At 48.8% G+C, this 24,072-nt stretch overlaps 1 protein-coding gene across 4 annotated transcripts in view; it reads right to left on the bottom strand.

Annotated features, from left to right (window-relative positions):
• Positions 1-12,122, bottom strand: part of TNRC6B (trinucleotide repeat containing adaptor 6B) — a 262,411-nt gene extending 250,289 nt beyond the window's left edge. For 3 of the 4 annotated variants that reach the window (XM_073788155.1, XM_073788158.1, XM_019943730.3), the window contains exon 1: positions 11,527-12,120. The gene's annotated coding sequence lies outside the window, so the exon portion shown is untranslated. Of the gene's footprint in view, positions 1-11,526 lie in introns of all 4 variants that reach the window. The other variant, XM_073788147.1, reaches the window with a different exon arrangement.
• Between the last annotated feature and the right edge of the window lie 11,950 nt (positions 12,123-24,072).

The following is a 24,072-nucleotide window of genomic DNA, read 5'->3' on the forward strand; positions in this document are numbered from 1 at the left end:
AGTGGGAATCAATAATCAGTGTGCCCTTTTGTTTAAAGGGATAGAGCCAAACTGCAAAATAAAAACATCATAAATTTTAAACATTTTGGTATAAAATATAAAACTTTTATAGAGAAAATAAGGTTGACAAAAGAGTAGCTGTTGAAGGTTTATTTTAAAATCTGTTGCCCATGCTACATCTTAAGTAGAGAGTTCTACACTTAGAAGTCCCAAAGAGATATACATCTGGGTAAAATACCTCCTCATGAAAGGGATATTACTGAGCATGATACACCATTAGCAAGATTTTCACAGAAGGAAAAACATCTAGCTCCTCGGAGGACCTTTCACTCCTTCCTCCACATCAGAACCCAGAAGATGCTCAAGACATTTCCCTTGATATACTTGAGACAGGAGATAAAGGGGCAGGGCACAACCATTAAAAGAATGACACAGCCATTGAGGACACAACAAAAACTGGTTAGAACCTACTAGGCCCAAGATGGTGGAAGATTCGAGGTCTATTAGACCTTGATCCTCAGATGTGCTCACTGTAATGCATTAGCATATGCTAAATGACACAGCCACAGGCACCATGACAGTTCCGAGGCCATAAAAGGCCAAAAGGTGGGTGGTGCCCAATTCCTGGAAATCCCTGGCCCTTTCCCAAAATAGTTGGAATAATCCTCCCGCTTATTAGTCTATGCAATTACCCAGCCCATTAAAAACTAACCACCCCGTACTGGGGGGCAGCTCTTGTCTTCTGAGACAGACCACACTCTGTCTGTGGAGTGTGTATCTCTCTAAATAAACCTGCTTTCACTTTACTATGGCTCACTCTTGAATTCTTTCCTGTGTAAAGCCAAGGACCCTCACTTGGCAGCTGGGCCCAGGAACTTGCCTGAGACCTGGAACATGACCATCCTCATGTGTCCCATTTTCCTGCAACATACTGACCTGGGCCTAAGTTAGGAAGCCTGAACCTCTTCCACTTTTGGAGGTTCTTACTACGTTTTAAAATAAAGACATGCCAAGAAAGCATTATAAAAACTGTGGTACGTTTTAAATGTATACATGTAATTAACCCTTCTAGGGAAAGAATACAATGTAACTGTACTGGTCACAAGATACAGGATTAACAAACATGTTAATTTGTCATAAATCACAGATAGTATTATCTGGCAACTGGAACAAGTTTAAAGTTACAGTCAATATCTCCTTCCAGGGACTTCCCTGGCGGTCCAGTGGTTAAGATTCCACGCTCTCAATGCAGGGGACACGGGTTTGATGCCTGGTCAGGGAACTAAGATCCCACATGCCACAGAGCGTGGCCAAAAAAACAAAAACAAAACAAAAGCAAAAATAATATCTCCTTTCAATCCTGTGGATTTATCTCTTAGACTGCTTACACCTACTATATGCAAATCATTCTGCTGAGTGCCACAGAAAAAAACAAAGTAGTATAAACTGTTTTAGGCTCACGGTATCCAAGAGAGAATCTTGACTTCTCCCTCTTCTCTAGTTGAGGAAATTCTATCAATTATCACTCCACTCTCCTTGGTCCTTCCTGAAATCGCACCTTGAACCCACAATCTTCCAACTGAAACCACACAACTCATCTCAGAACTTAATGAAGCTCAGGTTCTTTATGACTTGGCGCAGAAGGAATTCAGCGAGAGGCAAAGTGACAGGGAAGAAATAGATTTATTAGTATCCTCTGTAAAGAGGTTGTAGGAAAACGGGGCACGAGAGGATGGTCATGTCCCAGGTCTCGGGCGGGTTCCTGGGACAGGCCACCAAGTGAGGCTCCTTGGCTTCGCACAGGAAAGAATTCAAGAGTGAGCCACAGGAAAGTGAAAGCGGGTTTACTGAGGGAAAAACACACTCCACAGACAGAGTGTGGGCCGTCTCAAAAGGCGAGAGCAGCCCCCAAATATGGGGTGCTTAGTGTTTATGGACTGGGTTCATAAGCTAATGAGTGGGAGGATTAGTCCAACTATTTTGGGGGGAAGGGGCGGGTACTTCCAGGAATTGGGCCACCACCTACTTTTTGCCCTTTTATGGTCAGCCTCAGAACTGTCATGGTGCCCATGGGTGTGTCATTTAGCATGTTTTACAATGAGCATATAACGAGGCTCAAGGGCTACTGGAAGTTGAATCTTGCTGCCATCCTGGGCCTAATCAGTTCTAACCAGTTTACGTTACATCCTCAATAGCTAAGTCCTTCTTTTAAAGGTTCTGCCCTGCCCTCTTCCCTCCTGTCTCATTCCTACACCTTTTAAACAGATTTTCTATCTTGCCTTAAGATGTTGTGCCTTCTCAACCTCACCCTGCTTCCCATTTTCTCCTTCCTTTCTTTTCCAAACATCTTAAACTACACTCACTGCTATCACTTTCCCTACCGTCCATTATCTCCTTAGCCCCTTGTAATGTAGGTCAATAAACAAACACACAGAAATCTGTAGCAATCGACATTGTAACAGGTCAATTATCATCTTCTGAATGTGATCAGCACTACCAGAGCTTAATCACCTCATTCTGAAAACTATCAAGTTCTGAATATGAAAATCTGAGGAAACACTGGTTAGCCAACAAAGTACAGACATCTCACAATTGTACTTAAAAACAATAATAGAATGAAAGATAGCAAGAGTTGAGGTGAATTAGGGAAAAGGAGGCACTACTTAAGAATAACAGGGCTGAGAAAGAGGAATGGAAGGGGACATGAAAGCAAAGAGCTGTTAAAGAGGTATAAAATGAATGAAAATGGACTAAATTTCCATTCAATGAACCTTCCTTTCTTCACTTTTAGTTGAGAATCAAATTAAACTAATGCTGGTTCAGTGAACCACTTAAAGACTTACAGATAAGTAAAATTAAAACTTCAAGCTGTAGAAGTCGTCTTTCCCAGTCCATGTACCTGGAGGTCCTTCTGGGTAATCCTTTCTGATTTCATCCCTTTCACTGGTTCAGTATCTGGCCCTGTGAGGTGCATCAGCACTCGCCTCAGGCAATCTGGAGGTCATTCCCTTTACTCTCCACTCCTAGATAAGCTTAAATGAGTTACTGCTTTCTAACTCCACCTGAAATCATTTGCATGGTTACAGGTACTATACTCAAGCAACTATATTAATTAGAAGCAACAAGCATCATTCTGGTTTATGATTAGCTTCTTTGAATGGTACTTTATAATGCCTTTATGAATTCAAATGTACGGAATCACAACATTATTTCCAAGATTATTTCCAGTTCTGAAATGTAGTGTAATCTAAGAGTCTGAGTCTGACATGACACGGTTAGCCTGTAAGTCAGCTGTTGGCCCTGTACCCCAACGCCAGCTTTATAAAAGCACACCACTGTGCCATCTTCTCCACATACTAAATGAGCTCCTTCGGGCCTCTGTGCAGGCTGTTCGCTCTGCCTGAAATGCCCTTCCTCTATGACTTACTGGAAGTGTCACCTTCCCTGGAACGGCTTTCTGGACCTCCAGTCGTGTGGACAACTTTCCTTTTCACCCCTGCCCCCTCCCCTATATGCCTACTATAGCACTTATTGCACTAAATGGCACTCATTTGTGTATGTGTCTGCCTTGCCCACTTCGCTGTGCACTCCTCGGGAGCAAAGATCTCTTCTCATCCCATCCTTGTAGTCCTAGCTGCTAACCTAGCATTCAGCACATGGTGTGCACTCAAACGTTCAGTGAAACTGCAGTCATGTGAGTCCCGACCATATAAAAAAATTGTTTAAAGGAATAACCATTCTGATTATTTTTACTAATAAGGATTAAAAAGATACTCATTAAACTCTACAGTGGGGAGTTCCCTGGTGGCCTAGTGGTTAGGATTCCGGGCTTTCACTGCCATGGCCCAGGTTCAATCCCTAGTCCAGGAACTGAGATCCCACAAGCCACACAACATGGCCAAAACAACAACAGAAAAAAACTCTACAATGACCACATAAAATTTTCAGACAAATTAAAATTTTTCATTACAATATTCTTTCTGTAATATTAAAATGTTTACCTATTACAAGTAGAAACTAAGAAAAAAATAGAACCCGGAGACAATCTAAAATGGAAAGCCCCTCCCTGCCCCCATATATTTCATTTATTTAAACCATTAGAATGATTTTGTTGTTGTTGTTGTTGTTTTTGTTTTTTTTTGCGGTACGTGGGCCTCTCACTCTTGTGGCCTCTCCCACAGGGAAGCCCTGAAATGATTTTTTTTAATTCTATTTTTAGTTCTCGTTCTTAATTTATTTGAAAAATATTCACTCAGGACCTACTATGTGCAATTTACAGTGCTAAATACTGGTGATAAAAATGTGAACAAAACAGACAAGGTATGGGGCTTCCCTGGTGGCGCAGTGGTTGAGAGTCTGCCTGCCAATGCAGGGGACACGGGTTCGAGCCCTGGTCTGGGAAGATCCCGCATGCCGCGAAGCAGCTAAGCCCGTACGCCACGACTGCCGAGGCTGCGCTCTAGAGCCCGCAAGCCAACTGCTGAGGCCCGTGTGCCTGGAGCCCGTGCTCCGCAACAAGAGAAGCCCCTGCTCGCCACAACTAGAGAAAGCCCGCGTGCAGAAACGAAGACCCAACGCAGCCAAAAATAAATAAATTAAATAAATAAATTTATTTTTTTTAAAAAGTATTTTTATTCACATAGCTATTTTCTAGCAGGGAAAACAATATACAAATTAAATGATTACTTAATTACAACTATATTAAGTGCTCTGAATTTTTAAAAGCAGCACATCTCCTAATCTGGGGTGGGGATGCTTAGAAACTCACTACAGAAGTGACATGTAAACTGGGCTCTGAGGATTGAAGAGGCATCAACTAGGGTTGGGGTGGGAGGCCTCCAGACCATGGGAATAGCAAGTGCAAGGAAGAGACCTTGAGTGGGGAGGAATATGCATTTCAGGAACCAGAAGGTCGGTGTGGCAAGAGTATAGGCAACCAAGCGGAGGACAGGAAATGTGGCAGGGTCTTCCCTGGGCATTCAGCGAGCAAGACAGAACAGGTGCTTACTCTCATGAAGTTTATATTCCAGAGGGCAGATGGCAGGGTTTGGGGACTCCTTAACAGTTTTAAGTAGGGGAGAAATGTGACCAGTTACACTTGTTTTTCAGTTAAATGTTGTATATTTGAGGTATAACATACACAGAACAGATATGTAGTTTTAAACGATTATTCCTGCTGCAGTTTCAACAATTCTCTGAGGCAGAGAATTCTCTACTTACAAAAGAAAAAACTAAGGTTCTTCAAAACAAATTTATTTGAGGATATTTATTCAACAAACTTTTGAGTGCCTATAATATGGCAGGCACAGTACAGTGTGTGCATTCATACAGAGATGAATGCAACAGTCTTGCTCTTAAGAAACTCACAGTCTGATGGGAGAGACAGATCTAGAAACACTATATAGTGTAGTCCATGCTAGAAATGAGGAAAGTATAAGGGAGCAGAGAGGAACTCAAGCTTCCTAGGAAGAATGAATCATTTCATCTCTGTGTTAAAGCTGCATTTTTTTCATATTATTAGTTTTTGAATTCTCAATCATTCCTGTACTTGGAACACAGTAGGTACTCAAGCATATGTCTACGATACAAACCAACCCAGGTTTTCAACTTCTAGTTCAGTGCCTTTCCAGTAACTAAACATGCCCCTAACTGGAAGAGCATGCATTAATTCCAAGGAGCTCTTCTTTTGAAGCTGCTTTCCAAGCCAGCTTACAAACCACCAAAGAAAGTAAGTATCATTAAAGTCAAACCTCATTTTTTGACCCAGCCTGAAAACCCGTAACAATATCTAAACATAGTTATTTTTTTAAAGCAAATCTTCATTCAGAAGAAATTCTCCTATGAAGACAATCAAGAAACCGCCATCTAGTCCTTCATAATTCATGATCTCTGTCCTCAAAGAACTTATATTTTGGTTTCTAATTGGAAAGATAAAACGTAGCACATAGAAAGAATAAAACAAAATACAAGGTAGCATTTGTTCATTGATTTAACATATTTACAGACTGCTTACTACAGGCCAGGTAAGGAGCCATCTTAGGAATGCAAAAATGAGCAGGACAAAAGCCTGCCTTCAAGGAACTCAGTCTTATGGAGGAAGCCAAGAATAACACAGCCCAGGACAATAAGAGCCGTAATTCAGCAGGTCCGCACAGATGAGAACACAGTTGCCATTGGTTCTAATTCATCAGGCACCTATACCTATGCCTTATCAGTTATTAAATATTTTAACACTACCTCTGATTATAATACAAACTGATAAATAATTGCTATATGAAAAAACAATGACACGAAAAAATTAACATTAAAATGGCTCAGAGGAGATGGTGAGAACTGAAGTTTAGGGATGGTCTTAGGATCCTCCGGGTTTCTCAGCAAGGAAGGTTAGCATATTTGGATAAGGAGCTGGTTGTAGGGAAGGGGAACAGAGTTACCAAAAAGCCAGTGGTGGCAATTACCCAGGTATAGCCCTCCATCTGTGTTGAGGACATGGTTTAGAGTTGTGCTGTCCAGCATGGTAGCCACTAGCCACATGCAGCTACTGAGCACTGGAAATGTGCTTAGTCTGAATTGAGATGTATTAAATGAAAAGTATCCTCCAGATTTCAGAGTTTCACATGAGAAAAAGGATGTAAAGCACCTCAATGTATTTTTTTTACTGATTATATGTTTACACAATATTCTGGATATACTGAAGTAAATAAAGCGTTATGAAAATCAATTTCACCCTTTTTTTCTACCTTTCTAATGTGGCTACTAGAAAATTTAAAATTACATGTGTGGCTCACATTTGTGGCTTGCATTCTATTTCTCCTGCACAGTGCTAGTCCAGAGAGCTTTAAACAACAAGCTAAGGAGTTTAATCCCTTGAGGCAATGAAACACTATTGAATGTTTTCAAACTTAGGTGCTTGTGGTAGATTTGGGGAGGGGACAGGAAACATAAACAAAGCACTGTTTCAGGAAGACTAGCGTGGGGGCAATCCCTAGCTTCAAGACACTAGAGGCAGTTGTCAATGTCAAAAGGCCAGCAAATGTCAAAGGGTAAAGCAGGCTCAGCTGGAAAGCATACAAGGTCCTTAGAAGTCCCACGCTGGGTGTAGAGAGGAGGAAGAAATCAAGAGCAGGGTGAGGTGAGGGAAGAGTAACAGCTGCAAGCACTGACATGAGCCTGGATAACCAAGGTGCACTGCTCAGTGGACTAGCAAGCCCAGCCCTGGTTTAGGTTTAGGTTAGACCTCAACTGGCTCAGTGGTAAAGGCTCCCAGGCGGAGGTGCAATTCAAGAGAACAAAATCGGTGTTCTCTTTAGTGATTTCAGATCTATCTCTATGTGGCAAGACCTCCACCAGTGGGATCAAGTCCAGAGAAGGTAGGAAGTAGAAAGCAAGGCTACCAGAAACTACAAGATAGCGATAAATTATGAAAGCAAAAGCCCAGACTTACAACACTGCCAGCAAATATTTACTGAGAGTTTGCGGTATGCCTGATACTTGGCTCGGCTCTGGAGGCATGGGAAGCAAAACAGACGTGGTCCTGAATCACAAACTGTAGTGAGAGCTATGAAGAAAGAACAGGAGCTCTGAGAGACCTAATTAAGGGTGGATGGGAGTAATGGGATGAGGTCATAAAGGAAAGACCCTCTGAAGAAGTGACAATTTCATCTGAACCCTGAAGTCAGGTGGGTAAAGACTAAGGGGGAAGAACAGCCCAAGCCAGGAGAGTGGTATGTACAAAAACCTTACGGCTGGAAAAGGCTTGGGTAATTCAAAGAATTGAAAGAAAGGCTGTGTAGTTAGAATGTCAGGAAGGCAGGTGGGCCATATAAAGGTGAGAGAAGGCTGGAGAGGCAGGCAGAGGCCAGATCTTGCAAAGCCTCAAAGGATGAAAAATAAAATCCTAAACGGGTCTGAGTGCAACGGGAAGCCGTGAGGGGTTTTGACCAGGGAAATCCTGATGGGTTCTAAGTGTTCCAACCACCTATGCTCTGCTCAGCCTACTGAACAGAAGCCGGCTTGGCAGCAAAGAGGCAGGACCCAGCATTCGTAGCTGAGTAGCAGGATACCTGGTCTGGGGTAAGAGTTTAATATAAGGCCCTTCAAGTGTTCCAGGGTTCCAAGGCTGGGAGAAGGACGGCACCACCAAAAAATATAGAAAAATCTGGTGGAAGAGCTGGTTTGGGAGCCATTAGCTGGGAGGCAAAGTTAGGCACAACTCTAAACATACCGGGTATGAAAGACTAGGGAAGAATTCCAGCAGGTAAATATGGATGTTGTTTAGAGAATGGAAGAGAGATATGAGGCATGGATCCTCAGGTTAACAGACAGAAGTGATATAGTTTAAATCCCAAAAGTAAATAACATTTTCAAGGAGTAGAAAAAGAGAAAAAAAAAAAGACAACAAAAGGAGCCTGAGTTTGATCCTTAGAGTTAATTTCTCTCTGGGATGGAAGTCAGGAAAAAGGGCTCTCAAAAAGGAAAGAGCATGAGTGAGTCTTTTTGGAGTGATGGAACTGTTCTGTATCCTGATGGTCACATGTATCTGTACATGTACTAACATTCACAGAAACATACACACACTAAAAGTCATTGTTATTATATGTTATTTTAAAAGTAAAATAAAAATGTTTTTAAAGGGTGGGGTAGTCAAAAGGACTGAGCTACAGGGAGACAGCACAGAACAGGATAAAGCCCGAAAGGATGCTCTGGGAAATTTAACCATTAAATTAAATGGCAACCTTGGAAAACGCCTCAGTGAGTGGTGGTGAGGTTAAAAGCCAGGCTGCAAAGGTTCAAGGATGACTAAGTAGTGAAGGGAAGCAGTCAGTATAGCCTCCTCTGTTAGAATTCTGGAGGTGAAAGGAAGAACAGAATGGCACAGGAGCTCAAACAGATGAGAAGTGGGAGATTAGCAAACTAGCAGAGCCAAACTTCCCAGACTCTATGAATTGCTCCATTTAAGTATTCTTCTAAAACATGCCTTTTGCACATGAGCTGTTCACTTTCTTATCGTCCCATTGAACTAAAACTGCTAAAATGAACCCGAAATCATGACATTTTTAACTCTGTTCCTTAGTCAACTGATATTTACTGTGCTCCTACTATACAGTAAGCACCCTGCTGGATACAAAAGTGAATAACGCCTGGGCCCTGGAAGAGCACACAGGATTAATCACAACAGCAAAGGTACTGGAGTGATCTGCACGAAGGGCTCTGAAAGCCTTGACCTCTGAATTAAACACATTTTAATTTATCTTTATGAAAAGTAAATAAGGAGGAAATTAAAGCAAAGCTTAGATGTAACACTAGTAAAAATGTTCCTAATTTCTAAAAACTAAGAATGAGTTTCTTAAGTTAGGTATGGGGAACCTAATCATCAGTCGCATTTCCCTTTTCCATCCCTCTCTGCTTTTCAGTGTACTCTGCATTTCTTCCTCTGGATAAGTTAGGGGGCAAAATGGGACAAGCACAGGCTTTGAAACCAGACTTAAGACTAAACCGATGCCCTTGAACTTCCTAGCTCTGTGGCTTCTGGAGGCTCATAAAACAGTAATGATACCTACCCCGCAGGCTTAAGGTAAGAATTAGGTAAAAATATAAACAGGTTGGCATATGCAAAAAATGTTAGCTTAGGGCCTCCCTGGTGGCGCAATGGTTGAGAGTCCGCCTGCCGATGCACGGGGCACGGATTTGTGCCCCGGTCCGGGAAGATCCCACATGCCGCGGAGCAGCTGGCCCCATGAGCCACGGCTACTGAGCCTGCGCATCTGGAGCCTGTGCTCCGCAATGGGAGAGGCCCGCGTACCGCAAAAAAAAAAAAAAAAAAAAGTTAGCTTAACATTATTACTACCATTTGAAGAAATGATATTGTTCTGATTTAAAACATTTTTAAGTGCTTCCATTTGAATGAGAAAAAAATAATCTTTTTTCCCCAAGGGCATGACATTTCTGTGCTACCTTAGAAAAGCAGCTTGGCAATTTTTTCTCCTTAAGTCCTATCAGGAACTATTTTGCTCAAATAATGATGTTTGGGACAAGCACTTAAAAACAGTCAACAACTAAGAAACTATAAAGGCATCATTATTATCATCACGGCATCCCAAGAGGAACAAGCCAGTCTGATTTGCGATCTGCATACTTGCCTTAGTGTATGGACCTACTACATTCACATCTCTCCTACTACATACCGAGTGGGACACTGCACACGTGTAGAGTTGTCAATGTTCTAAAAGTTCTGCTTTTTAAAAGGCATTTACAAAACACTACCAAAAGAATAAACAAAGTTTCAAAGCCAAGATGCTTCTCCAAATCAATAGGAAACTATCATCCTACTGAAATTCCCCACAACTACGAAGGAAATAGCCTCTATTGTTAAACCTGCACAAAATGCTAAGATGTAAGATTTCTATACATCCCATTTCTGTTTGCTTAACTGCTGGCGCGGGGGGGGGGGGGCAGTAATTAATGACGTTTTACTCACTGACCATGGGGAAACATCTCTGGCCAATTTTGTTGTATAATTTTGCTTATATTGTAAGCAAATGGCCAACTTGAAATTCACCTTATCCCTCGCTTCAACCTCCAGCACAGACGCTAAAAAGTAATAAAACAGCCAAAAGATACATGAGAAAGCAAGCAGCCTGAAAAGACCCAGACTAGTTCTCGGTGCCCAAAGAACTGAGCATGTGCTGGTCCTTAAGAAGCCTGACAAGAGGCTACCTTTACTGGGTGTCTTCAGCCACTACAGTGGATTTAAGCCCACTGTGGAAACCCACTAGTTTGAAACCAAAGGGCGCAGGACCAGGGAATGCAGGAAACACTTCGGGCTGGTCGTCCGCTGATATTCCCCTCGCCCTCCTTTCCCCGAGGAGGTTGAATCGCCTCTCGAAGGTGGCCACACACGCAAGGCTCTGGGGGGAGGGGTGGGGGCGGCAGCAGGGGAACGCATTCACTCCGTCACGCAGGTCCTGCACACAGGTGGGGACCGGGAGGCTCCGAGGCCTGCCGCCTCCCTCTGCCACCGCCAGGCAGGGGCCCCGACGCGCCTCCGCGGGCCTCGGCTCTCCGCGGGGACCCCTCTCTGCCCCGAGGTCCCCCAGCGACGGGAAGCGAACTCGACTCGACCAGCCCACCCGGAAGCCCTCCCCCAGCTCACACCTGCCGGCGCGTGACGCCCGCAGTCGCGCTCGTCTGCCGGTCCCGGCCCGGCCATTCGGGGCGCCCCTTCCCCGCGAGCGGATGTCGCCCGCGTCCCTCCCAGCCCCGGGGTCAAACCCACCAGACGCCCGCCCCGCGGGGCGCGCGCCCAACGCCGCCACCCCCGCCGACCCCGCGCGCTCACGCCCCTCCGGCCCTCTCCCCGCCGCGCGCGCTCACTCGCGAGGACACGCACACGGTGCGCCTCAGCTTGACAGGCCGACCCCGCGCCGCGCGCTCCCGCGGGCGTCCTCGCCCACCCGGCCGGCCAGCTCTGACTGGGCGGTGAGCGGGGGAGGGGAAGGGCGGCGGTGGCCGTCGGTCCTCACTTACCACTGAGCCGTGCCGGCTCCGAGTGCGCGGCGTTCCGCTGTGAGGCGATGCGCCGCGATGCGCGCGGTCCCCGCTTCTCTGCAGGCTATGGAGGCGACGTAGTAGAGGGACTGAGGGGCTCGGGGGGGGTCACTCCCTCCCGCTTCACCTCCGAGAAACACGGGGACCCCAGAAACTAAAAACAAAATAAACAAACTTTCCCCTCCGCCTCCCTCCCCCAAAACCACAACACAAACACTCGGGGGCCCGCCCAGAGCCCCACTCCATTGGCCGCAGGGAGGATGCTGCCGGCCCTCACTGGCTGGCTTTTGTGCCCGTCAAGCTGCCGTTCCGCCCCTCCAATTTCTCCCAGCTGCCGTCGCCCCTCATTGGTCAAACGCGTTCCGTTTGACGAGCTACGATTGGCTGAGCTGTCTGCGCCAATCATTCGGGGACACACCCCCTCAGCATCCCAGAGACCTTTTCCTCGGTCGCGGACTCGGAGAGGCGAAGGGGAAACTAGAGCATGATGGCGGCCGAGCTCACTTGGCGCAACCATCGTCTTTTTCCTTTTATTAGCTCATTAGTGCCTCGCCCTCGCGCTGTTTCCCCTAAGCTCCTCTCTCCGTCCAGTACTGCCTAATAACGGAATCTATACGTCCCGGCTCCTTGATTTATCCCCGCCGAAGTGCTGAGTGTGGGCTCGTTGTGAATCATTGGACTGTCAGCGTGTCACTCCCTAGTCAAATCTTCAAACTATTGGTGGAACAGCAAGCAAGTCCGTCCAACAACAAGGGCTAATGCCATTGGTTTGTCTCCACTGAGTTCTTTCCTGGTACCTTATTGGGCAAATAGGCGCGTCGGTCAGATCTGGATTCGCTGTGCTGTGGTTAATTGTTTGCTAGGGAGTTTGAATGACTCCCATCATTTGGCCTGTGGTTGACGATAGTAACGATTACCATTTATTGCATGTCCGCTTTGTGCCAACCATGCAGAGTTCTTTACAAGGACTATCGGTTGAACCTGTGAGTTTTACGTTCTCTAAATTTTACAGTTAGGAAACTGAGGCTCCAGAGAGGTTAGGAAATTTGCCCAAGGTCACCTAGATAGGATGTAGTTGGTAGGCAAGCATTTGGTCCCAGGTCTGTCTGACTCCAGAGCTTTCGCTCTTTTCACTGTACTTTAGTGCCTTTCCCTTAGCCTAGAATCGTACCCAATCAGCTAACCCAACATCTTCAAAAGCTTTCAATCAGAACCTAAATTCCTCAGTTTCTGGAGGTGACATTGCTGGGGACTAAAGCTATGGAATAGGCTGTCATTGCCTCCACTGCATCCTCTTCTCCAGCACCCATTCCTCCCCACCCTGAATTAAACAGTCTTGGTGATTCCTGACCAGAAGCCTATCTACCTTTATGTTCATTTTCTAGGCTTTATAAATAAATGGACACTTCTACCAGCCTTCTGTTTCAAGCCTACTTTCCTGACCCACACCCATCCATCTCCAGCTCACTCTCTTTTGAGAGAGTCCTCAAGAGGCAGAAACAAGAAGAGAATCTAAAGAGAGAAAAAGAATAAATCGGTTTAGAAATAAATAATTTACTGTATGCAAACGGAACAGCCCTTCGGCTCCTGGATAGCTTCCAGAGTAGCCCCTGATGCTGCGCAAGACAAGTGCTCCTGGCTTGTGGCCATTGGATTCTTTGTGGCCGCTTTCAGCAAAGTGAATCCAACATTCCAGCCGGGGGAGGGCAGAATGCTTAGGACCCACTGCCAGAGAGCCGGCCCCAGGCTCTGGGACTGAAATGATCTCCAGGAGCACAGTGCTGGACTATAGCCTGCATTCCGTCTCGGGTAATTAACATTTTACCATCCCAAATCCCCACCCCCTGTAGCTTCAGTGGGATCACTGCCCTTGTTTCCTCTCCTGATCCAAGCTGTTGTGTAACTGCATTGGCACTGCTTTAATAATAAAACAACCACTGTAACACAGTAATAGTGCTCAACACTTATAGCCTTTCAGCAGAGGAAGATAAGTGTTTCACAAACATCAATTAAGATTAAATGGCAGGTATTCCTAGGGCAACTGCCAGCAGAAGGACAGAAGAAAATTCATGAGTCAAATTCTAAGAAAGGTCCTAAGAACCTGAATCCTTATAACTACATACCCCATACTAGCATTCCAATATGGGGATTCTGAACCAGAAAACAAAAAGAATGAGAAATGGTCAGTGTCCCAAAACTTCCTTATTTTCATAGTTGGTTGTTTGTAACTCTATTTTTAACCCTTAAACTAGTTTTTATAGTTTAATTGTTGGACATACCTGTCTCCCCAACTCAGTTTAAAGTTCCTTGAAAACAAATGATTTCTTTTTCATTTTTGTATGTCTCGAATTGCTCTGATTATATAAGGTTCCCCCAATAAATAATTATTCAGTAAATATTTATGGAGCTAGTTGGCACTTTCCTAAGGTACAGAGGCTGCACAGATGAATAAAACACGTCTGCCTTTAGGAACCTCGATTTAGTGGGGGTGACCAACAGGTAAACACAGTGCAGATGGCTTGGAGGGACATGGGACTCAATCTTGGAGAGACAAAGATGGCTACCCTGAAGGTGTGACATCTACAAGAACTAAAGGATGAATTGTGATTACCTAGGCAAGAGACTGGGGATGTGCGGTGACCTGCAATGCTCGCTCTCTAGGGCCAGGGAGCAGGATAGGAATATCCAGGAGTGGCCAAAGCCGGTGCTTCCTATAAGATTGCTGTTTTTCTGATCATAAAAGTAACATTGAGTAAAGATTTCAGACAATACAGAAAGTTTTAAAGTAGAAAATAAAATCTCCCTCAAATCCCACTACTAGAGCCAACCGCCATTAAGGAGAGTATCTTCCCAGACTCTTGCGTTACGCGGGCCTCTCACTGTTGTGGCCTCTCCCATTGCGGAGCACAGGCTCTGGACACGCAGGCTCAGCGGCCATGGCTCACGGGCCTAGCCGCTCTGGGGCATGTGGGATCTTTCCGGACCGGGGCACGAACCCGTGTCCCCTGCATCGGCAGGCGGGCTCTCAACCACTGTGCCACCAGGGAAGCCCCCAGACTCTTTTATGAATAGACCCGCACATGGATTTCTTCCAACAACAGTGGGGTGTGGTTTAGGGTCTTGTCTGTACTTTGATAGCTCTCATTGCTCAGAACTGCAGCTTTGGATGGAACCTGTTCTCACTTTCTCTACTTGCGGGAAGAAAGCCAATAAATCAACTAAATGTTTATTGTGGAGGATGATGGTTTCAACTTCCTGTCGCAGCAAATGACAGATTATCACCTGTTACAGGACTTTGGGGCTTGCTCAGCCTAGTGTGGAGTCAGTGAATGGTGGGGAGGAAAGGGGTCTGCAGTACTCACTGCCCGAGGGCTTACAGGCTGCTTTGGTGGCTGTGGAGTCCATTCCTGCCCTGAAAAGGCAGCCCAGGTCAAAGAATGACATGCTAGGGTGCTCTCCTTTGCTCTCTTTCTCGTTTCTTCTCTGCATTCTACTTGCGGTAAATATTTTGTGTGTTTGTTTGTTACAACACACCCAGCTTTGAGAGTAAAAAGACTCGCCAAGCCCTGCACACTTGTATGCAGGCCAAGTGCAGTATGTTCTTGGAGCGCTATACTATTCTTAGAGCTCTATATGTGGTATTCTATACAGTTGGCTTTTTGCTGGAGGGGAAGGCAGATTTAATGAGTGATAGCTGCCTTGGATGGCTACCAAAAGTGCTCTAAGCCATTCCAAGCAACAGGCCTTCCTTTCTTCCCTTGAGAGATTGTTCTGTGATCCCTGAACACATTGCATTGGCCTGGACAAAATCCAATACAAGGGGAATTTCTGCAAACAATTCTGCAATGACCCACAAGCTTGGGGTGACATAGCCAGCTGGATCGGCTCCAGCTCTGATTTCTGTGGCACAGGAGGACTCCCTTTACCCTTTGCGCTGGCCTCTCATTTCTGTGAGACATTTGGAAGTGTTTATAATGCAGCCTCTGGTTCTCAAACTTATAATCATGGGAAGATTCCCTGTCAAAGAACTAAATCCAGAAGACAAGAGGACAGCTGACAGCTGATCTGGCTCACTTGGGAAGTGGGTGTGGCCACAGCCAAGGCCAATAGCACTGGGGGAGGGGAACTTTCTAGAGGGTGCTGATTACAGAGGACACGCTCATAAGAATTTATCACGTTTGGTAGCATTTATTGTGCAACAAAGCCCTTGTGACAGAAGCTGTGCTGCCTCTAAACCACCTCTCATTTCTTACAACCACACTTCCTGAAAAGCTCCTAGGGAAGCAGCAAACACTGGACCCCTCCTGTGTGCTGGCCAACGCTCAACCCCCAGGAGGTTCACAGGAGAACCGGATGTGCTGTTAATAAGAGCTACCCTTTCGTGAACACCGATGTGTGTCAGACACTGTACTGAGGGCTTTACATGGATCATGGCAGTTAACCTTCACAACAACCATGGTTATCCCCATTTTCCAGGTAGGGAAACTGAGGGTCTGAAGGGCTGACTAACTTGCCCCAGGTCGCCACAGTTAATAACTTCAAAGCTGAACCCAGGCCCTCTGCCTCCAATGAGTCAGCTCTTTTCCATGCTGCTATGTTTCCCAGAGGCGTCTACGTCGGAACTGCCACAGTGCCGCTGGAGAGACAACCAGCCCCCAAATGAACAGTCGCCCTCATAGCCTTTATGAGCTCAACCCCATGCTCTTTTCCCTACAGACTCAGGGAAAGAGGCGCACCTCTTCCTGGCTAAATTACTGCCTCTGATGGTCCTTCCTCAGCATCCAGTTGGGATCTGGCTCCTCTCCCACCCCCTTCAAAATAGCCTTCCTTCCTGCCTGCCTGCCCTTTTCCCCTCTTTTTCCTTTTCTCAGTGTCTTAAATAATGCCCTGTGGCCATATCCACCACTGCTGTTCTGTATCCTGGCTTCCAGCCCTAACTCTCTACTGAAACTCGTTTCTCTAAGCTCATCTATGACCTCTTTGTGGCCAACATCCAAGAGACTTTCTTAGTCCTCGTTTCCATGGCTTCACCACTATGTTTTACTCTGAAAATCTTCTCTTGGTTCCTCAAAATAGCCAGCTCCCCTCCTACCTCTACAACTGTTCATGCTCTTTTTCATATCCCCTCTCTCTCTAAGCTCCTTCTATGGAGTCTCTCTCTCTCCTCTCCTTATGTTGCCTTCCGGGGCTGTCGTGGTGGGGGGTGGGGGGTGGGGAGTGGGGGTGGAGAGCTGGGTCGTTGTCCTGCCTTCACCTCTGAGATCGTGATTTTCATTTCTCCGTCCCCAGCCGTCATTCTGCAGGCCACTTGCTGTGTGATCGATCGTGTGCAAGTCACGTAAACTGTCTGAGCTTCAGTTTCCTCATTTCTAAAGTAAGTGTACTGAAGCCGACTTGTTATTCTAGACTCTAAGATAACAATAAAACCTCAAGTTTGTAAACACATGCTATGCCAGGCAGGACTGGCAGTGCAAAATGAAAGCATGGGGCTCCTTGTTCCAAAATTGTTAAGAATTTCAAGACAGCAACAGCAGAGCATTAAACCAAATGTGGGATCCTTCGCCTCCTGGGTGCAGGGCCCATGGGAGCCCGCAAGTTGCATGCCCATGAAGCTGGCCCTAGTGCCAGGCACTGCTGTAATTATATAGGTATTGACTTACTCAATCCTCATAACAATCTTATGAGGTAGATACAGATGAGGACACTAAGGCAGAGGGAGGTTAAGTAACTGTCCGAGGTCGCATTTTTTAATTGGTAGGGCTGAGAAAATTTACACCTGTTGGTTGGAGTAGTTGTGAGATTCATACCGTGAAGGATGGTTCCCTCCCGGGGGTCCCCTCAGGAGGACTTCCTGGTAGCCTCTCAGCGGGCCCATGCCCATTGCTTCCTCAGCGAGTTTGCCAGCCCTCGGATGCCCCTTTCTCTGTCCCCTGTTCCGAGGTCTACACTCCCTTCAAAGCTCAGTTCAAGCTCCTTTTCCTCTCAAGGGCTTCTGGGACAGAGAAGCCAGACCCACATCTCCTTCCCCCTAAATTCTCTCAGTACCCTGTGTAGAGTCAGGCCCAGCCCCGGCCTGGCCATGGGGATTGTTCATAGGCATGGGTGAAAACTAACAACTCCAGAATTTGTTAGGAAGAGGGCTCAGCGGCAGCAGTCTGGTTGAGGGTGGGGTACTGGGGGGGTCCTCTTGGCAGGACAGTGGCAAAGTAGGGAAGGGTCCCAGGTGTGACAGTTGGGGGTTAGTGCTGGGAGCCTGGAGGAAAGTGGCCGGGGGCCAGGGGGCCAGCGGCCTTGCAGGCCAAATCCAGCCACTGCCTGTTTTTGCACAGCTCTTGACCAAGAATGATTTTTATATTTTTTGAATGGGTGGTAAAATTAAAAGATGAATAATATTTTGTGACACACGAAAATGAGACGAAATTCAAATTTCAGCGTCCCCAAAATTTCACTGGAACAGCCACGCCCACTCACTCGCATCGTACTGGTGGGCTTTAGCGCTGCAGCAGCAGCAGCGGTCGTGACAGACCCCGCATGTCCCCAAAGCCTAGAACATTTACTATGTGGCCATTTACAGAAAGTTTGCCGAGCGCTGGCCCCTGCCTTCTTTCTCCACCCTGAGGAGGAAAGCAAGGCGCTGCGAGCGGCCGCCAGGTGTCAGCATCGCCCCGCGTGCTCTCAGCTCCGCGCTCCGCGGGGACCCGCAGCCTCGGGTTCTGCGCCCCGACCCGCGCCGGTCCTGGGGCTCCTCCCGGTCCATCCGGGGAGACGCCGGCTGTCGTCGCCGCCGGCGAGTGCGCGGAAAGGGCTGGAAGAAAGCTGAGGAGGGTCTGGAGCCGCACGGGGGTTCAGGACTGGCTCGTTAGCCCGGTGGCTTGGCGCGGGTCGGCAGGCTTTTCTGATGTGCTATTTGTTTGGTTTGGGTTTAATTCGTATTTTATATATGAAGGAGTCTCCAAACACACAAAAATTGTTTATTTTTACCCAAAACTATCAGTCAAGAAAAGTTTGGGGCTTTTGCACAACCGGATAAGGCGGTGGCCCTCTTCCAGGCCCCCTGATAACAGACCTACAGAGCTGAGGGGGGGCCGCGGGGGTCAGCGGGCACCGGCGTAACTCAGGCCCTGCTGAGCCGAGGGCTCACAAGTGGCATCTCTGGGAATTTTCTCCATCTTTCTTTCAAAACCTGGGCCTCCTAACTTCTTCCAGGTGGATGAGCATTTAGGCCGGTGTGCCAAGTACTGGACATGAAAGTGGCCATTTTACCGGGAGGGAGCAGGGTAGAGAATCCAGAAGAGAATGTCCCGAGAGGGAAGTGATAACCCCCCATGTAACACAACGGAGGCAGCAGCCTTTACAGAGCTCCTCCTCTACGTCAGCCGCTGTGCTGAGGGCTTTACTCCCCAGGGCCTCTTGAGGGTGGTACCAGGATTATCCCCATTTTACCTGGATGGATGTGGAGCAGCTTACAGGGTCATTTAGCTAATATGTGGCGGAGTGGGGAATCCAGCCCGAGCCTGCCCGTTCTGCACTGTCCTCTTGCTGCCGCAAGCCTCAGCTAAGATCACAGCAAGCAGGTTGACCCCCCCCCCCCCCCGCTCCCACCGCCGCTGCCCTAAATCCGCGATGGCCTGCCTCACCGTTCATCCCCAGGCCTAGTGCACAGTATCTGCTGAGTGAACAAATGTATAAAGCCTTCCAAGTACTGCAGTGAAGTGCCTCTCCTTGTTCAATCGCCCAACTTCCAAGGCCTTCCAGGAGGAGACCAGCCAGGGTGTCCACGCTGCACTCAGGAAATAAGGGTCACCAGGCACGGTTCTTGGCTCAGCACAGGATGGGATGTGCTTTTCCCTTGCTCGTGCCCAGAGGACCGTAGCCTCTGCAGGCATACTGCCTGTCTTGCCCTTTCCTCCCTTCGTCCTCCAGGCTCCCCACACACTTGCTGCCTTCTGTGGCAGGTCCTAGCTTATCCCTATGACATGGACATCTGTTCCTAGAGCTGCTTTCTAGTGGTTGCAGACAGTGCCTACCTTCTAGCCACTTTTCTGATGAAAACTTGTCTCCAGCTGGCTGTCACTTGGAGAGGCCACATGATGCAGTGACAGTGCCCTCCTAGAGGGTCCGGATAACCAGGTTCTAGCCCTTCTCATGACTTGCTGAGTGACTTTGGACAGATTTCCTTACCTCAAGGCCCATCTCCTCCTCCCCTGCTTTCGTGCTAGCCTTTGAAAGAAGCATGCGGACAGGGTCATCCGTGAGCAGCCAGAGAGGCCTGGAGACCCGGGTGGCTGGGACATGAAGACTGTCTGCTGAGGACACGCACTGAAAGGAGAAGCCTTCCTGGAGGAAAGGACTTGATAAGGAAGGACTTCAAAGTCCTTAAGAAATTAAATCCTGTTTGGCTTCCATGTACAATTTCAGGAGTCAGGAACAAAAGTGAAAGGGTCATGATCAATGGCAGAGCCTCTGACACCGTCCACGTTGATTAGCCTGACTTATTCCCTGTATCACATGGTTGTCAAGTGTTCAATCATTTAACGAGTCGTTATTAAGCAGATACTGTGGATACGATAGTGAGGCGGAAAGACAGTGTCCTGGTCTCCAGGCACAGAATGGGTATCTGTCGTGCCAGGAAGCAGCAGAAGCTGTCAGAAGCAGGGCCTTCCTCGGTTCGGAGCTGGGAAGGCAGAAGCTTCGCCGAGGAGGGGTGAGAAGTTCAGGCCTGCCTAACTTTTCAAAGCCTTCTGGCTGATCCAACGATGACTCGCCCTGAGAACACTCTCACATCTGCGCCTGCCACCTCTCAACCTTTCCTAAGGTGCGCGTCCTCTCAAGCTTGGTCTGGCTCAGCTCGCTGAGCCCGGGATGCCTGTTCTGTACCAGACCTCCTGCCACTGGAACAGCAGTGCAGACAATCACAGGGACAGCCGCTGGGTCCTCCAGGCAGGGAGGAATGACGGTGGTGCACAGCCAGGTGATAAACTATATGCGTGGTGCGTGGCAGGGCTCAATAGCTGCTAAGGGGGCTTTGTCAGAACGGAACGTGGTTGTGGTACCCCAAGTAGCAATCCCCACCTGGCCTGCGTTGAGGAGCGTGGAAGTCTCTCTACCGTCGGCCCTGGCTGCCTTTGAGGTGGGGACACTGCTGGGCACACACGGGAATGTCCAAGGGTACTCTCTGTGTAGGACTTTAACTGGGACTGAAGGAAGGGGAACAGATTGGGAGGAAACGTGGCAGGGCTCTGGGTGGAGTAAGACAGATGTGTGCATATAAACATACCTGTTCCACAGAGTCCAAGGCGGGCAAGAGCTAAGCAAGGTAACCAGAACAAGGACGGAAGATGCTATTGTGTCGGTCACAGAAAGCAAAATCTTTGGCAAGTCAGCCAGCCTCTCTGGGCCAAAGAGATCAGTCAAAGAGAACTGTTTTGCAGGATGTAAGCACAGAAAGCAGCTCAGGCAGGAGCCCGTGGCCCTTCAGGGCTCAATGCAAAGAGCTCTTTCTCAACTGGGGCGATTCTACCCCCCAGGGACACTTGGAGATGTCTGGAGACATTTTTGGCGGTCTCATCTGAAGGGGTGCTACTGGTAGTTGGTAGGAAGAGGCCGGAGGCGCTGCTAAACATTCTACCACGTGTAGGACAGCCTCTCCTCCCACAGAGACTTTTGTATCTGAAGTGTCACTGGCGTTGAAGGCAGGAAACCCTGAGTTGGGGGGGCAGGCTAGATCTGCACTTTATGTGCTGTAGGATTTGGGGAGAACAACGCACCTCCTCATCTGAAAAACGGGGGTGGTAAGACCCAAGCTGCTCATCACACAACTTCGTGAGGCTCCATCTCCCAATACACGGGAGAACTTTTTGTTAACTTTGTAAAGGGCCTCTTCCTGAGCTTTTCTTAGTTTGAAACCTGCAGGTGACTGAGGGAGGCATCTAGCACGGTGACTAGCATATAGTAGGTGTTCAATAAATTAAAAAGAGGAAAGCATCATAGCAAAAAAAAAAAGTCTCCCCCGTAACCCCTCCCCTCCCCCCGGGCCCGTTTCCTCCATACCTCAAGGCTGCCTTTGTGGTCCAGCTTTTCTATTAGGGTCCAAACAGGCACGGGATACTGCTGTTGGCAGAGGCGGTCTCAGAAGCACCCCTGAAGGATCAGGGCTAGGGCTAACCATACCCCAAGGACAGCTGACAATGAGACTGGGAAGTTTTGCCAATGTCATGGGAAAGCCTCCCAGCTCCGTGCAGGGGTCCTGGGCTTCCTGCTCCTATGGGGCGAGGTCTAGGGTGGCAGCAGCCCTGGGGTCTCAGCCCTCAAGTGCCTCTGCTCATCTGAGGTCAGCCTCTCAAGGAGCTGTGCCATTTGTTGGCACTCAACCTACAGAGGCCGTACTCAGAAAGTGGGCAGCTTGGTGGTGGGGTGAGATGGGGCCAGCGAAGCCAGGCCCCGCACCCAGAGTACTGTTTCACCCCTGTTCCTCCTGGAGCCCCTCTGATGTTACCAGCCTTGTGGAAGCTGCTGCAGAGGGGCCAAGGGCATGATCCATCCTTGAACTTGCCATCCAACTGGGAAGGCCAGATGTCCCCTTGAGATTTGATGACAGAGAGACTGTTTCACAAAGCATGTGCAAAGTGCTGGAACAGAGGGCAGACGCACTAAAAAGTGAGAAGCCGAGAGGCAGGACGGAGGGGCTGGAGTTTAGGCAGACAGGCTGCATTTGAGGTCTTCAGGATCCTCAGCCACCTTTGGACTCTCGTCTCTTCCCGAGCATCTTAGAGCTGGAGGGGGTCAGAGACCACCTCGCTGAAACCTCTGTAAGGAAGGGGAGAGGTGCCCCACCTCACAGGCCAGCACTCTTCCCGTGACACTGCGTTGCTTCCTTTTCAACACATGGTCTCCCATCCTGCTTGGTTTCTCTGAAGAGTGAGAATGACCCCACGCTGGTGCAGGGAGAAGCCGGGGCAGGACGGCCAGCCAGGCTCAAGGCTGCAGCAACTTGGAACTTCCAGTCCAGAGCCTCCTGCATATGAAGGCAGGGGAGGAACCGGGCTTGCTTTGGGTCGGGAGATGGGAAAGGGATTACGTGGGCCTGCTTCTCTCGCAGGCGAGGCACAATCGCTTAGGAGTTGGTCCCCTCCTTTGGCCTCCCCACTTGCCCCAGAGGTGTCCACTCTGCTCACCAAGAGTGCTCTCTCCACCCAAACACTTTGAGCTGAGGTGTAACCCCTGCCCCTCGTGTTTCACCTCCCTCTCCCTTCCCCTCCAGAACAAGCAGGGCCACATCGCCAGGCCTTAGTGCATAAGGAAGCACTTCCCAGCAAGGGTTTAATCCTCACAGACGCGCATGGAGGTGGGTCAGGGTCCCTCACCCCCCAAGAACCAGGTTCACCCTTCCTTCCCCTGCCCCTCCCACCACCCAGCGGGGAGGCCAGGCTCCTCTCAGGATGCTCGCTGGTCCCCTTGCTCCCTCTCCCGTCAGGCGCTAGCAGGCACCGGGGCCCCGCCCCAAGGTGCTGCTGGTGCCCCAGGGTTTTGCAGAAGGAAAGGTGTGAGGACGAGAGTTTGGCTCAGAAGCAGGAGGCTGAGAGAGGCTGAGTGTGGTGCTTTCTCAGGCACTGCAGCCCCCAGCTCTCCAGGTCTACAGCCCCCGGCCGGAAGCAAGGCCAGCCACCCCGGCTCTCCAGGCCTCCAGCACCCGGCCAGAAGCAAGGCCAGCCCCCCGCTCTCCAGGCCTCCAGCCCCCGGCCGGAAGCAAGGCCAGCCACCCCGGCTCTCCAGGCCTCCAGCCGCCGGCCGGAAGGAAGCAAAGCCAGCCACAGAGCCTGCGGTTCGGCAGTTTCCCGGCCGTCCATTCAAGAACTCTCTCCGCAGGTCCTCTCAGTCACATGCGTGAAGAGGGGGTGGTGTGCGATTTTCAGCTGGTCTTCCTGGCCTGGCGTCATGGCAGTTAGGCCAGGTCCCTAAGAAGCCAGGGAGGCTCAGGCTCCTCAATCCAGTCTGACTTTGGCAGGAGGCCAAGCCTGGTCTTTGGCTGACATATAACTAGAGAAGGCACATAAGTCCTGGCTGGTGAAGGGACTGAGGGCCATCTCTGGGGTGGGAGGAGGGCAAACACTCCTGGTGACAGGGCCCAGCCTCCAGCACCACCAAAACATCAGCCAGGCTCTCTCTCTCCCTACTTTGGGCTGCAACTCAAGGCAAAAAACGGGAGGGAGTCGCCTCAGGTAAAGGCGTGAGCAGAACTGCCAGATGGGCTTGCAGCAGGCGATAGCCAAGGAGGCCCGGACCACCCAGGGCAGAGCCTGCCAGGATGCTGCTGGGGGAGGGAAAGGAGACCTCAGCACAAGGGCTCTCAAAAGGGCAGGGTCACATTCTGCCCTTACTGCATTCAGAGTCTACTGCAGGAGCCTGAGGGACAGGCCAGGACGGCCACGCCAGGAAGGCCACGCCAGGACGGCCACAGCAGCCAGCCCCAGCCGTCCTCGCTGCATCTTCCACCTTGAGTTCAGAAGCTCAAGCGAGACTGGATCC

This window comes from Tursiops truncatus, chromosome 11, assembly GCF_011762595.2.
Source record: "Tursiops truncatus isolate mTurTru1 chromosome 11, mTurTru1.mat.Y, whole genome shotgun sequence".
Taxonomy (NCBI): Eukaryota; Metazoa; Chordata; class Mammalia; order Artiodactyla; family Delphinidae; genus Tursiops; species Tursiops truncatus.